The 15,119-nt window shown below is 41.0% G+C and overlaps 1 long non-coding RNA gene across 1 annotated transcript in view; it reads left to right on the top strand.

Annotated features, from left to right (window-relative positions):
- Window positions 1–28: 28 nt before the first annotated feature.
- Window positions 29–15,119, top strand: part of LOC128510397 (uncharacterized) — a 39,928-nt gene continuing 24,837 nt past the window's right edge. Inside the window, exons 1-3 of the long non-coding RNA XR_008356110.1 lie at window positions 29–131; window positions 759–952; window positions 2,077–2,196. This is a non-coding gene — a long non-coding RNA (uncharacterized LOC128510397). The remainder of the gene's footprint in view (window positions 132–758; window positions 953–2,076; window positions 2,197–15,119) is intronic.

Here is a 15,119-nt window from a genome sequence, read left to right as displayed (position 1 = left end):
GGGTTGTGTTTCATTCCACAGTGTTCCTAAAAAGCGTGCTACTCCCTGTACAGGGAATGTCGATTAAGGGAACTTCATTCGACAAAATTCCATTATTTGGAACACTTTGCACCGTCAGCAGTGTTACCCTGGTAATGTAAGCAACGCAAGATACATATTGTTGCTGTTGCTGAAATTGTTCACTACTGAAATTAAATATTGCCTATTTATTGAAACAAAATCTGATATAATTACAAAACGTATACAGTTCAAATGTGTATAACTCGTGTACGGGAAATTATTATTGTGTTTTTTTTTTATAGATTACTAGACTATATACTAGCAAGTATTTATTGACTAAATATATTTTAAATGTAATTATTGAAATTACATTTTACCGTTTCACTAATTTCTAATTCTTTTCGCGTCATGTAAATATTATGTCGTCTTCGATAATGATTATGAAGCGAGGTGCAATGACAGATGGGAACTTTTTTATGTCCACTTCCGGTTAAATGATGATTTACCCGTTCCCTACACCGTAGACAGGTCCCTCTGAACTCTGCAGTTTCGATCCGTCTTTACTTTACTGGAAGTCATTGTTTCTCTCTGGAGCGCGAAAAAAACGTGTCATATGTCTATTATCATTATTATCGAGCAGGCACACATAGACATAAAAGAGATCTTAAACACCTGCCCTATTTCTTCCATGAGAAAAAGTGCTTTTTTTTAAATAAATAAATGAATGTATGCGTGTATTTGTTTCTGTTTGCGCACAGCTTTCCCTGTTAAACAAACAAACATCAAAATATCAGGTCAGAAAATGTTGAGACTCCGTCGAGTTCCGATGCCTTTCTCCCCTCCGCGTCTCTGCACGCACTGAGCACAGCGGTGTAGCACATGTTGATCACAGACATGCAGACAGCCGCAGAAGTGAAGCCCTCCCTCTCTTTCCAGTTGTTCTGGTGTCGAGGTGAGTGGTGCTGAATAAAAGATTAAGCTACATGTGCTTCGAATTTACAATCCAACAATTTAAAATGATCCAAAAGGCAAATATAGTTAATTTTCCTTGCTAAACATCCATGACAAAAGCAAGGCAAGGTTATTTGTATAGCACATTTCATACACAATGTAATTCAAAGTGCTTTACATAAAAGAGAATAAAAAAAATCATAAAATGAAAATAATAGCAATAAAACTTTTAAATTATTCAAAATAAAAACAGTTTGCACTGAAACTTTTAAAACTATTTAAAATTTTAATAAAAAATCCCTATTTGCACGGGATTAGTATTATCTGGGAAGCTTGTGTGATTTAGAAATTAATCCCCACGGGCTTACTACGGGATAAGCAAAGCCTGTGATTCTTACTTGAATTTACTGACTGATCTCCTAGATATGATGCCAAGGCGACTAGATGGCACTGTGCCCTTTTGGTGTATCCTCTGGTTTAGAGTCCCATCCTATGGTCCTATAATTATACAATTAACTATCTAAAGTAACATAACACAGAATAAAAAAGATATACAGTATAACAAACTTAACAATGAATATGTAAATAAATATTAACAATAAACACAAATAAGACAAGAAACAAACAAATGAATTAATAACAAAAAACGTTAAACTAAACTAACAAATGGGGGAAATTATAGTGTTTTATTGACTAAATCTGTTGAGACAATAACAGAGGATTTGTTTTTACACTTATAAAATCGAATAGAAAATGACAAATCCTCTTTATTCTTTAAGAAAATGCTAATTGTGGCACTTCTGCATTGGACTCATTAAATACATTGTCAACTTTTATATTTTAATGGCCAAATTCTATATTCACTAATGTAAATTTTAAGTCATTTCCTAAGCCAGCTTTTTATCTTCCCTAATATGCCAAAGAGATAAGACCAAAACCCCGAGATAAGACCAAAACCTAAAAAGATAAGAGCATAGCTTTAACACGTCATTAGAACTCCAGAAAGAGTATTTTACACTCTCTCATTGTGTATAGCCTTATTAATATATTTTATATTATATATTTTTATTTATTTATTTATTTATCATCTTTGTCTGTACATGATTGTCTTGTTTCTTCAACCAGAGCTCTACTGTGGAGGATTGGGTCAGAGGAGTGACGGCCGGCCTATTGAAGCTACAGGAGTAGCATGAACAAGCTGTAGGAGGGGACTGTAGTCACTGTGGTCATGCAAATTTGCCTCTGGTATGTAAAGTACAGACCTAAATATGTTTTAATCTGACCAAATTAATAATAAATAAAAATTCTATAAAGGTTAACCAATGTAAGTCAGACATTGCTTTTCAACCAAGCTTTAACGGTTTTAAAAAAAAATAAACTCATGGAACAGGCCTAAACAAAAAATGATGGTACCCCTAGAAAAAAAATGAAAATAATGTGACCAAAGGGACATGTTAATTTAAGGTGTTCCCTAATTAGCATCACAAGTGTCTACAATCTTGTAATCAGTCAGTGGGCCTGTATATAGGGCTCCAGGTAGTCACTGTTTTGTTTGGTGACATGGTGTGTACCACACAAAACATAGACCAGGGGAAGCAAAGGAAAGAGTTGTCTCAGGAGAATCGAACGAAATTTATAGACAAGCATGTTGAAGGTAAAGGCTATAAGACCATCTCCAAGCAGCTAGATGTTCCTGTGACTACAGTTGCACATATTATTTAAAAATGTAAGATTCATGGGACTGTAGCCAACCTCCCTGGATGTGGCTGCATGTGGAAAATTAATAATAAATCGCAGAGAGGGATAATCCATTGTTAAAAACAAATTATAAACCAGATTGAAATATGCCAAACTACATGTTGACGAGCCACAAAGCTTCTGGGAGAATGTCCTATGGACAGATGAGACAAAAATTGAATTTTTTTGCCAAGGCACATCAGCTCTATGTTCAAAGACGGAAAAATGAAGCCTATCAAGATATACTGTCCCTTCTGTGAAACATGGAGGAGGCTTTGTTATGTTCTGGGGCTGCTTTGCAGCAACTTGCACAGGGTGTCTTAAATCTGTGCAGGGTACAATGAAATCTCAAGACTATCAAGGGATTGTAGAGAGAAATAAACTGGCCAGTGTCAGAAAGCTTGGTCTCAGTCGCAGGTCATCGTTCTTGCAACAGGACAATGACCCAAAACACACAGCTATAAACACTCAAGAATGGCTCAGAGAAAAACATTGGACTATTCTAAAGTGACCTTCTATGAGCTTTGACCTCAGTCCTATTAAGCATCTTTGAAAGTAGCTGAAACATGCCGTCTAGAAAAGGCGCCTTTCAACCTGGAAACAACTGAAGCAGTTTGCTCATGAGGAGTGGGCCAAAATACCTGCTGAGAGGTACAGGAGTCTCATTGACAGTTACAGTATCTCACTAACTGAGTGTCACTGAGTGAGGGTCATTAACTGAGATTGCAGCGCGGCAGTAGCATGCAGCGGCCACTCCGGAGCCAAAATGGATCTACGTTGTTTACGTTTTGTGTGTAACGCGTTTATTTTACTCTGTGTATGGATATTGTCGCGAATGGTGTCCGTAAATACAACAGCCAGACACTTTTGTACCTAAATAACCCGGGTAACGACATCCATGATGAGCTGCGGGAAAAGCTATGCGACCTCGGCTTGCTGCGTGAACCAGGCCTTAAAGCCTCTGTGTTGAAGGGCACATCGGAAGCGTTGCGCGAGAAAGCGGAAGCGTGGCCAGCGGGCGGGAGTCAGTGCTAGGCTAAAAACAAACCCTAGCCGGCCGGCTCTCGCGTCCATTATCCTATCCAATGTCTGCTCCCTGGACAATAAACTGGACTACATCCGACTACAGCAGGCTACACAGCGTGAGGTTAGAGACTGCTGTGTCTTTGTTTTCACGGAGACATGGCTCAGCGAGTACCAGATGCCGCTATTCAGCTAGATGGGCTAGCCTCGTTTCGCGCAGACAGAAATGCAGCTCTTTGCGGTAAGACTCGCGGTGGCGGCTTGTGTGTTTACATCAACACGAAATGGTGCAAGAACTCTGTGCTAGTTTCTAGTTATTGCTCATCGCTGGTGGAGTTTGTGACTGTTAGATGCAGACCTTTTTATTTACCACGGGAATTCTCCACTGTTTTCATTATCAGAGTGTACATTCCACCTAGCGCTAATGCTAAGAAAGCGCTATGGGAACTGTATACAAAGATCAGTGAACTGCAAAATACACACCCGGATAGACTGTTTATTGTTGCTGGAGATTTCAACCATGCAAATCTCAAGTCAGTGCTTCCTAGATTCCATCAGTATGTGGACTTTGCAACGAGAGGGGAAAACACGCTGGATCTTGTTTACACAAACATCCCCGGCGCATATCGGGCAGAGCCCCGCCCCCACCTCGGCTACTCAGACCACATCTCTGTTATGCTAATTCCAGCATACAGACCACTCGTCAGGCGTACAAAACCGGAAGCAGGTGAAAACCTGGCCAGCAGGAGCCATCTCTGCTCTTCAGGACTGTTTCGAGAACACTGACTGGAACATGTTTAGGGAGGCTGCAACTTACGGCGACTTCACTGACTTGGAGGAGTACACGTCATCAGTGACCAGCTACATCAACAAGTGCACTGATGACATCACTGTCTCCAAGAACATCATCTCACGTCCCAATCAGAAACCGTGGATTACTGCGGAGGTGCGTGCACTTCTGAGGACCCAAGACTCTTTTCTCGGGCCATCAGAGAGACGAAGCGCGCACATGCCCAAAGAATCCACAACCACTTCATAGACAGCGGCGACACACGGCGCATGTGGCAGGGCTTACAAGCCATCACTCACTACAGGACTACATCACCTGCCTGTGACGGTGACGGCTCCCCTCCCAGATGCGCTAAACAACTTCTACGCTCGGTTCAACAGGCAGAACGAGGTGGCGGCGAGGAAGACCACCCCTTCTCCGAAGGACCAGGTGCTGTGTCTCACTACAGAAGAAGAAGAAAGTCTACTGTGTCCTGTCTCAATGACTATGGGTTGCACTTACACCCACCATCATGAAGTGCTTCTAGCGGCTCGTCATGAGACACAATAAGACCCTGCTGCCCCCCTCACTGGACCCACTGCAATTTGCGTACCATCCTAACCGCTGAACGGACGATGCCATCTCCACTACACTCCATCTTGCCCTCACACACTTGGACAAGGAGGACACACGTTCGAATGCTGATTCCACATAGATTCCACCTCAGCATTCAACACTATCATTCCCCAACAACTGATCGGGAAGCTGAGTCTGTTGGGCCTGAACACCTCCCTCTGCAACTGGATCCTGGACTTTCTGACTTTCGGAAGGCCTCAGTCAGTACAGATTGGGAACTGCACCTCCAGCACCACCACACTGAGCACTGGGGCCCCACAAGGCTATGTGCTCAGTTCCCTGCTGTTCACACTGCTGACTCACGACTGTAAAGCAACACACACTTCGAATCACATCATTAAGTTCGCTGATGACATGACCGTGGTGGGTCTCATTAGCAAGAACGACTGTTTATCTCTTTTGCACAATATTCATTACTGTTTGCACTAATTCCTTAGTTCTTGCTGCTGTGTTTACTACCACAACACCATATATTATGTTTTGTTATGTCGTTGTTGTCGCAGTCACTTTGTTGTTGCTCGTTTGCACATTTGCACGTGCACTTTATGTTGTCTGTAAGACCAGTAGATAGTCTTCCTTAGTTAGTTAGTTTTTGTTAATTTATGTTGTAATTTATGTTAGGACTATCTGTCTTGTCTCTGCTAGCCAGCTAACTAGGCCTCTTAGTTAGCGAGTTTAGCTTCTCTGTTAATTAATGTTGTAAGTTTATGTTGCATGTAGCACCCTGGTCCTGGAGGAACGTTGTTTCGTTTCACTGTGAACTACCTGTATATGGTTGAAGTGACAATAAAGCCTACTTGAACTTGAATATATATGTTTGTTTGTTTTTTACTCTACAGCGGTGATTCCGTTAGTGCGTGCTCACACGTGTCATTAGCGATAATTTTCCGATAAAACAGTCTTGTTGTGTGTGTGTAACACTCAAATAAGAGAGGAGGATGGTTTACTGTGTAAGATGAAAAGAGGGAGAGGGGACGATCTGATTCCTTCTCTCCTCTTACTTTAGCTTTACACACATACACAAACACACACCGCCTATGCGCATAAACGGAAACAATTATCTGTTGGGATTTATTTTAACTTTTTTTGAAGGTAAAGTAAAGGTTAATTTGTTTTATTTTTACTTTATATTTTGTATTAAATTTTTTTTTTCCCTATGGAAAATTCACTTTGATTTACGACTGTTTTGAAATATGAGCCCGTTTCCGGAACAAATTATGTTCGTAATTTTCTTCAGAGGAAGTGGTTGTAGTGGTTACTCCATGCACACAGAGACAGGAATCGAACCTGGACCCAGGAGGTGCAAGGTGACAGTGCTAACACTACACCACTGTACCGTCTACTAAGCACGCATAATAAGTGCAAATAAATACTGCTGCAGTCGTGAGTTCTACTACTACTTCCTCTTGACACATTAGTCAATTACAGCTGCGTCACTTGTATAGTCAACATCTGTGTGCGCATATACTTTACTATAACACTGTGACCATGTGAGTGTGCATGTAAAGCATTTTTTATTTTGTGTTTGTGTGTGTGTGGGCCTGTGTGAGTAAGTGTCTCGGTCAGCAAAATGGTGTGTGTTTGTGTGTGCACACTCGTGTGAAACTGTTGTGTGAAAGTCCCTGTAAGCAAACTCTTCTCCCCTCTTCTCATCCTTTCCTCTTTCTGGTCTCAGTCATTACAGCTACGATTCTTGTCAAAGATAAAATGCAGGTTAATTTGTTTTATTTTTACTTTATGTTTTGTATTAATAATTTTTATATTAATAGTTTTAGGTTGTGGAACAAATCATCTAAGTTTCCGTTATTCCTTATATATACAGTGGAACCTCGGATTACGAGCATAATTCGTTCTGGAAGTGGGCTCATATTCCAAAACACTCGTAAACCAAATTAAATTTTCCCATAAGAAATAATGGAAACTTAAATTATTCGTTCTACAGCCAAAAAAAATAAATACAGAAAAATAATTAATACAGAATATTAAGTAAAAAATAAAACAAATTAACCTGCACGTTACCTTTCAAAAAAGTTAAAAATAAATCCCGGCAGATAAGCGTTTCCCTTTGTGCATGCAGGCGCTGTGTGTGTGTGTGTGTGTATGTGTGTGTGTGAGGCTAGAGTAAGTGGAGACACTTGTTTTCAGCCACTCCTGTCTCCCTTTTCCCATCTTATACATTAAAATTTTCTTTCTACCCACAATGCATCTCCCGCACTGGACTAAACTCCCGTAAACAGAGGTCATAAATCAACGTCTCTCTCCCGCTACACTGTTTTATCTAAAAAGAAAAAGCAATAAACATCGCTAAAGACACTCATGTGAGCGCAAACTAACAGAATCACTGCTGTAAAGTAAAACAAACAAACAAATGACCCAGCACCTTACCTCTGAAAAGATTTGCGACAGAGTTTCTCCGGAAAGCAGAGTGTGTGTCTCTTGCCTTCATTTCTGTGTGCGCGTGTGTGTTTGTGAATAAGGGTTTCACACACACACACACACACAGCCGGCACAGTGTCTAATTACACTCGCGCGCACGCGCACACACACACACACCATGATGAGTAAGAAAATAGATTTTTAACCTCTGTATTAAGAATTTCTTTTGCCTTACTCGCGCACACACACGTGTGTTATAAGAAACAGTACACGCGCTTCCGAACACATAATAAAATATGTTTCACAAACACGTAGTCACAGTGTTATAGTAAACAGTACACGCGTGCACAAATGTTGATTATACCAGTAAGAGACGAGCACTAAGACCAAGCAGGGGACACGATTCTGCAGCGCAAGAGAGAGAAAAACCGTTGGTTCAGTTGTGATCACGTGACGCTCAGCGTCTAAACAAGAAGCGCATGTGTGAGACATGATACTCGGTGCTCGTAAACCAATTTAAATTTTATTAAAAATCTTTGCTCTTCTTGCAGAACACTCGTAAACCGCGTTACTTGTAATCTTGCGGTGCAGGAAAAAACGGCACAGCTCCTTTTAGAGAAGGCGGAGGAGGCCGAGAACCACAGCCGGCGAGACAATATTCGCATCATAGGTTTGAAAGAGGGAGCGGAGGGCCGCAGACCTGTTGAGTTTTTCCAGACTTGGTTACCAATGCTGCTGGGGATTGAGGCCAAACATGACAAAGTTAAAATTGACCGGGCACATAGAACACTTGGTCCGCTCAAACCCAACCGCACACGCCCTGTGCTGATCAAGCTTCATAATTACTCGGGCAAGAATAAAATGCTGGCAGCGGCTAAGAAGAAGGGCCATCTCACATATGAGGGCAGTGATATCTTTATCACACAGGATCTGTCTGTCAAAGTCAGAGAGGCGAGACGGGCATACAACGACGTCTGCGGTCAGCTTATTCGAAGAGGAGTCAGTTTCACGATGCGCTACCCTGCCAACCTATATTTCAACTTTAACGGATCGAACTGCTCCTTCCACTGTGCACAAGATGCACAGTCGTTTCTGAGCAGGTTAGATTAATTTCGCGCTGCCTACACAAGTGGAAAGGAGAAAGGCAGTGTTCCTTTTTTATACAACAGGTAATATGTGGATAGACAGGTACTTTAGAGACACTCTACAGTTCATTAATGGACTCTTTATGGTAATTTGATGCTGAGTGATTTTCGGGGCACTTTTTTTTTTCTTTTTTTTTCTCTTTCTATGTGTATGTGTGTATGTGTATGTATGTATGTGTATATGTATATATATATATATATATATATATATATGTATATGTGTGTGTATATGATTTATTTTATTTTATTTTTTTCCCTATTTATTTTATTTATTTTTTTCCCTCGCTTATTTGAAGTGCCCGGCTGGAGCTTATAGGTTTAGTTACTGTTATGCAAGATTTAGCGTGGTGGGAGTGGAAGGGGTAGATAGAGTTTTACTCCGTCTTTCGGTGTGTTTTGGCTACTTTTCTTCACGTCCTCTACACATTCGCAGTTAAGTATTTTTCTATCCATCCCGAGGCATCTGGATATTGTGCCAGCTTTAGTAGACAAAGGCCAACCCTGCGAGGTTTCTTAGGCATCCAGAGAAAGACTGGCTAATAACTTCTGTTATATTGAACTTTCACCTGCACAACACACATGATGTTATTTCTATCTGTTATCACCCAGATGAGGATGGGTTCCCTGTTGAGTCTGGTTCCTCTCAAGGTTTCTTCCTATTGCCATCTCAGGGAGTTTTTCCTTGCCAACGTCGCCGTCACCCTTGGCCTGCTCATCAGAGACATTTCATTCATCATTCATTCATCTAATTATTATCTAGACACATTTTTCTCACACATACACACTTTCAAATATTTTCTTTTCTTTTCTAAAAAAAAAATAATAATAAAATTTAATTTTTTGTGAAGCTGCTTTGAGCCAATGACCATTGTTAAAAGCACTATGTAAATAAAATTGAATTGAATTGAATTAAGTCTGATGGTGGGAGCGGGAGGGGTTTATCAAACTCCGGTTTTGGTAAAGGGGTGGGGGGGATATGGTTTCGTTTGGTGTGTTTTGTTATTGTTTATTTTGACCATTCTCTACTGTTCTAATGACACAAAACCCTTCATATTTGGACTTCTATATTATTGAGATTATTTCAACATGCTGCAGTCCAATGATGAGTGATTTTAAATGTATCAGCCTCAATGTAAAAGGCATTAACCATGTTATTAAAAGGCAAAAACTCCTCTCTTTTTTTCAGAAGGAGAAATGTCAAATTGCATTGTTGCAAGAAACTCACCTTTCTGACACAGAGCACATGAAGTTGCGGAGAAACTGGGTTGGCCAGGTTTTTTTCTCCTCTTATAAGTCTAACAGTAGGGGAGTTGCGTTGGCCGTTACGTATTGCTTTCAGGCTTCCTGTATGGGGAGCATGTTTTGATTGGTTGTATTTATGCTCCCACGGTATATGAGCCTCACTTTTTTCCTAAGTTACTGGCTGACATTTCTTCATTTTCATGTTTTCGCATACTCCTGGGAGGAGACTTTAACTGCGTATTAGAGCCATCTATAGATCAATCCCCCCCAAGAGGAGTTAGACAAAGGAAAAGTCTTAGGCTTTCAGAATTCTGCAAAGACCTGGAATTGCTTGACGTTTGGAGGTTAACTCATATCAGGGAGAAAGATTATACTTTTTACTCTCAGCCCCATCAAACATTTTCACGCATTGATTTATTTTTAGTATCGCAAGAGTTACTGGATAGGACAGTGGACTGCTCCATTGGGATAGGGACCTTGTCTGACCACTCTCCGATTGCAATGACTGTTTGTCCTCCGTATAGAGACCCATACTGTAGACAGTGGCGACTTAACCCTACATTGCTGAGTTGTCCTAAATTTATGCAGTTTCTTAAGCAACAGTGGGAGTTCTTTATTGAAACTAATAAAACTCCCGAAATCACTCCGTCAGTCTTATGGGAGTCCGCAAAAGCCTATTTAAGAGGTGTAATTATATCTTACACTTCAGTTAAAAAGAAAGCTGCAATGAAAAATGTCGTAGAACTTGAAAAGAAAATTAGGATTCTGGAAGGAGATTTTAAATTGTCACCTTCCAGAGGTGTGTCTCAGCAGCTTAATGCAGCCCGTCTGGCTTTAGATCAGCTATTAACTAAGAAAGTTGAATCATCGCTGTTTTTTGCTAGACATAGACTTTATGAATCAGGGAATAAACCTGGTCGACTTCTTGCACGGCTGGCTAGAGACTAATGTAATCTCATCTTTAAAGAATGCGTCTGGGGCTCATAGGTTTGAAAACAAATACATTAATAAAATTATGAAAGAATATTACCAAAATCTTTATTCATCAGAATGCCATTCGACAAAGCAAAGAATGACTCTTTTTCTTAATAAAATTGGACTCCCCTCTCTCACAGCCGAAGAACAAGCAGATCTTTGTAGACCAATTACAGAGGAGGAAGTTCTTTGCTCCATAAAGTCTCTAAGGGGAGGAAAGGCCCCTGGGCCTGATGGTTTTTGCCCAGAATTTTATTTAAAAAATGGGAAGAGAAATACCAGGATCACTTCTAGAAATGTTTATAGATTCACTGAAAAATGGTCGGCTTCCACCTACTTTAAACTTGGCAAATATTTCTTTAATTCTTAAAAAAAATAAAGCATCTGATACATGTAGCTCTTAAAGACCCATTAGTTTAATTGGCGTCGATGCTAAGGTACTCTCTAAACTATTGGCTAGAAGACTGGAGGTGGTTCTTCCTAGCCTTATAAACCCAGATCAGACGGGCTTTATACAGAAGCGTTCTTCTTCATTACAAACATAAGAAGACTTTTGAATGTTATACAATATCCCAATCAACAGAACTGTGGAGCAATCTCTGTATTTTTGGATGCAGAGAAGACTTTTGACAGGGTTGAGTGGGGCTACCTGTTTGAGGCCTTACAGAGATTTGGTATAGAGGGAGAATTTCTAAAATGGATTAAAACGATCTACCACTCTCCTATGTCTTGCATTATCACTAATGGTTTACGGTCAGACCCTTTCCCACTCGCTAGGGGCACCAAACAGGGATGTCCGCTGAGCCCTCTCCTGTTTGCGCTGGCAGAGGCCATTAGACAGAATAAAGATATAAAGGGCATATCGTTGAGAGATGATGAGCACAAAATCGCATTGTATGCAGACGACATCCTGCTGTTTCTATCATCACCTGAATTATCTATACCAGCAACATTATCATTATTTGATGAATTTAGTTCAATTTCAGGGTATAAAATTAACTTTAACAAATCAGAAGCAATACCATTAGGTAATTTCAATACTGAATCTTTAATCAATTTCCCCTTTAAGTGGTCAAAATCTGGATTTGTTTATCTCGGGATTAGGGTGTCAGTTGATTTGAATAAGTTATGGCAAGCATTTCCTCTTTCACTGCTTGGTAGAATAAGCTTAATCAAGATAAATATTCTCCCTCGATTATTGTACCCTCTGCAGATTTTACCTTTATGGTTGAGCAGGAAAACCTTTGCTCAGCTGGAAGGTGCCTTTTCTAGATTTGTATGGAGTGGGAAAAAGCCTAGACAAAAGATTAAGTCTCTGCAGATGCCGGTGGAGTTGGGTGGATTAGCTATGCCAAACATCTTACTGTATAATATAACTGGGCTTGCCATTCCAGACTTGTTTGGGAGTGGTTTAGGTCCTATTATGATATGTGTCCTACTGTAGATTCATGGGCCTGCTCTCCACTCTCTGTCTGGAGCTTGTTTGCTTGTCCCTATACTGTAAGTATCATGACACAGTGAGGAAAAACCCAATACTCTATTGTTCTATCAAAGTATGGCAACAGATATCCAGGTTCTTCGGAACAGGCAAAACTATAGCTATGTTGAATCCAATTAATTCAAATCAGGATTTTGCTCCTGGCATAGGCTCGTCTCTCTTTAAAACATGGAACATAAAGGGGATTCGGGTACTAGGAGATTTATTCCAGGATGGCTCTTTAATGTCCTTCCAACAATTACGACAGAAGTTTGACCTTCCAAATCAACATCACTTTGGATATCTGCAAATTCGGCACCATGCTACTTCAAAGCAAAAGCAGGCACCGGATACCTTAGGACTTAGCATGCTGGAGAGTTTATTCATCAAAAAATATCTCCGGACTCTCAAGCACAGTGGCTCAGAAATGGGAGGAAGACCTGGGCAACCCTTATATAGATGATGATTGGCAGGAGGCTATGAAAAGTGTTAGATCCACTTTCACTTGTAACCGGCTTAGAGAGACTCAATATAAGATTTTACACAGGTTGGACATAACGCCAGTTTTAATGAATAAAATTGATCCCTCTGTACCATCTCTCTGTGTTAAATGTAATACAGAGCTGGGGACGTACTTCCATTGTTTCTGGAGATGTAAAGTCATCTTAAGATTTTGGAACTTTATTGCCTGTGAAATTAGCACCATTCTTTAGATAAAACTGAAGGTAGATCCCGGTCTTTTTCTTTTGGGGCTTCCGTCTAAAAGACAAGCAATGTCACTGTCACTTAATGCAAAAGGTTATAGACTGCTAGATAAATTGCTACTCGTGGCAAGAAAGTGCATCCTTGTTAGATGGATAAAAAACATTCCCCCCTCTGTCACACAATGGTATAGAGAGATTTTTGCAGTCTTGCCTCATGAGAGGCTGGCAGCAGTGCTTAGGGGTAATATAAATAGCTTTCAGAATGTTTGGTCCCCTTTTATAGCTCACCTGTCTCCAGATGTGAGGAAAATGGTTCTGTGTGCTTACTACGGTTTTGGGGAGGTTAGATTCCCCAAAAAATTCATAGAGAATGGTCTTGGTTTGTTGTTGTTTTTTTGTTGTTGTTTTTCTCTTCTCTCCTTTTTTTTTTTTTTTTTTTCGTGTGTGTATGGTTGTTCTAAATGACATGCCTTTATTATAGTACTATATTACTGGATTGGGGGGTGTGTATGCTTTTACAGAGGATGTGACTGTTGAGTTTTGGGATTATTCAGACACCAATATTAATGCCTGTAGACGTTATTATATTATTATTTTATTTAACTAGTTATAATTGTATGTGTATATATGTGTGTATGTATGTATGTATGTATGTATGTATTATATGGGTATATGTGTGTGTGTATGGATGTGTATGTGTATATGTTTGTGTATGTGTGTATGTATATATATATATATATATATATATATATATATAAAATCCCTTTTTTTTTTGTAAGTGTTTATTTACTTATCCTTTTACGGTATTATTGTTTGAGTTGTTTCTGTATTTTGAAGTGAAATTCATGTCACGATACCTTAAAGACTTGCTGATAAGTGATTGTATGGAAAGCGCATTGTACATTTAACCTGCCAATACTAAATAAAAATGTTTAAAAAAATAAATAAAAAAAAGACAGCATGAATATGTCAAGAACTAACCTGGAGTGACCAGAAGACGTAGCTTTAGCGGTTAGCCCTTTGTTGCGTGAATGGTAAACCCAAACGCGGAAGAACACGAGTAGGCAGGATAATCACGCTATTTGATCTAAGGACTCTTACGAATGGGGAGTAAGGTAAAGACACAATCTAACCCGCGTCCTATAAATACACACTCGATCAGGATTTTAAACCAAGAAGGTGAGTACTCACGGTTTGAAGAATTCCGACGTGGCATCGGCGACTCAATGACTGAGCGAGTTGCTATGGTTTGTTTACCTCTTTTATACTTCCTGGTTCGCGACCGCTTAACTTCCGGGTCCTAGTGCTGGTCGCGTTCCGAGTGTGCATGACAGTACCCCCCTGTCCAGGACCGGCTCCGGACGGTCCTGAGGTGGAGGATACCCTGCGACGGTAGTCCCGGATGAGCTCGGGGTCGAGGATGAACCGTGCTGGAACCCAAGACCGCTCCTCGGGGCCGTAGCCTTCCCAATCGACCAAGTATTGCGTGCCTCTGCCCCGAGGCCGCGAATCAAGGATCCGTCGCACGGTGTAGGCGGGACCGCCGTCAATGATTCGGGGAGGAGGAGCAGGGGGGGGGGTGGAACCATAGGTGAAGTGGTGAAGGGTTTTAGTTGCGAGATATGGAAGACCGGGTGGATCCGAAGCGCCGCAGGCAGCTGGAGCCGGTAGGTGACAGGGTTAATCTGTAGATTGATGCGGTATGGTCCGATGAATCGTGGTGAAAGTTTCCGGGATTCTGTGTGGAGATGGAGATTCTTGGTTGAAAGCCAGACCTTGTCACCTACTTTAAACAACCGTCCCGGAGGGTGTCGACGGCGGTGTTGGGTGATGTAGCTGGCGTTGGTGCGCTGGATGTTCCGGTTGGCTCGCTCCCATAGCCGTCGACACCTACGGACCAACTGTTGGGTCGAGGGTACGTCAACCTCCGGTTCCTGATGGGCGAACATCGGAGGCTGGAACCCGTAGCATACCTCAAATGGGCTCAAGTTGGTAGCTGAGGAGACGTGAAGGTTGTGAGACAGTTCTGCCCAGGTGAGGTAGCAGGCCCAGGAGCGCTGGTGGTCGGACACGAAGCATCGCAG

The sequence above is a fragment of the Clarias gariepinus genome, chromosome 22 (assembly GCF_024256425.1).
Source record: "Clarias gariepinus isolate MV-2021 ecotype Netherlands chromosome 22, CGAR_prim_01v2, whole genome shotgun sequence".
Lineage (NCBI taxonomy): Eukaryota > Metazoa > Chordata > Actinopteri > Siluriformes > Clariidae > Clarias > Clarias gariepinus.
The sequence above is the reverse complement of the archived record's forward strand: the minus strand, read 5'-3'. Positions and strand labels throughout refer to the sequence as shown.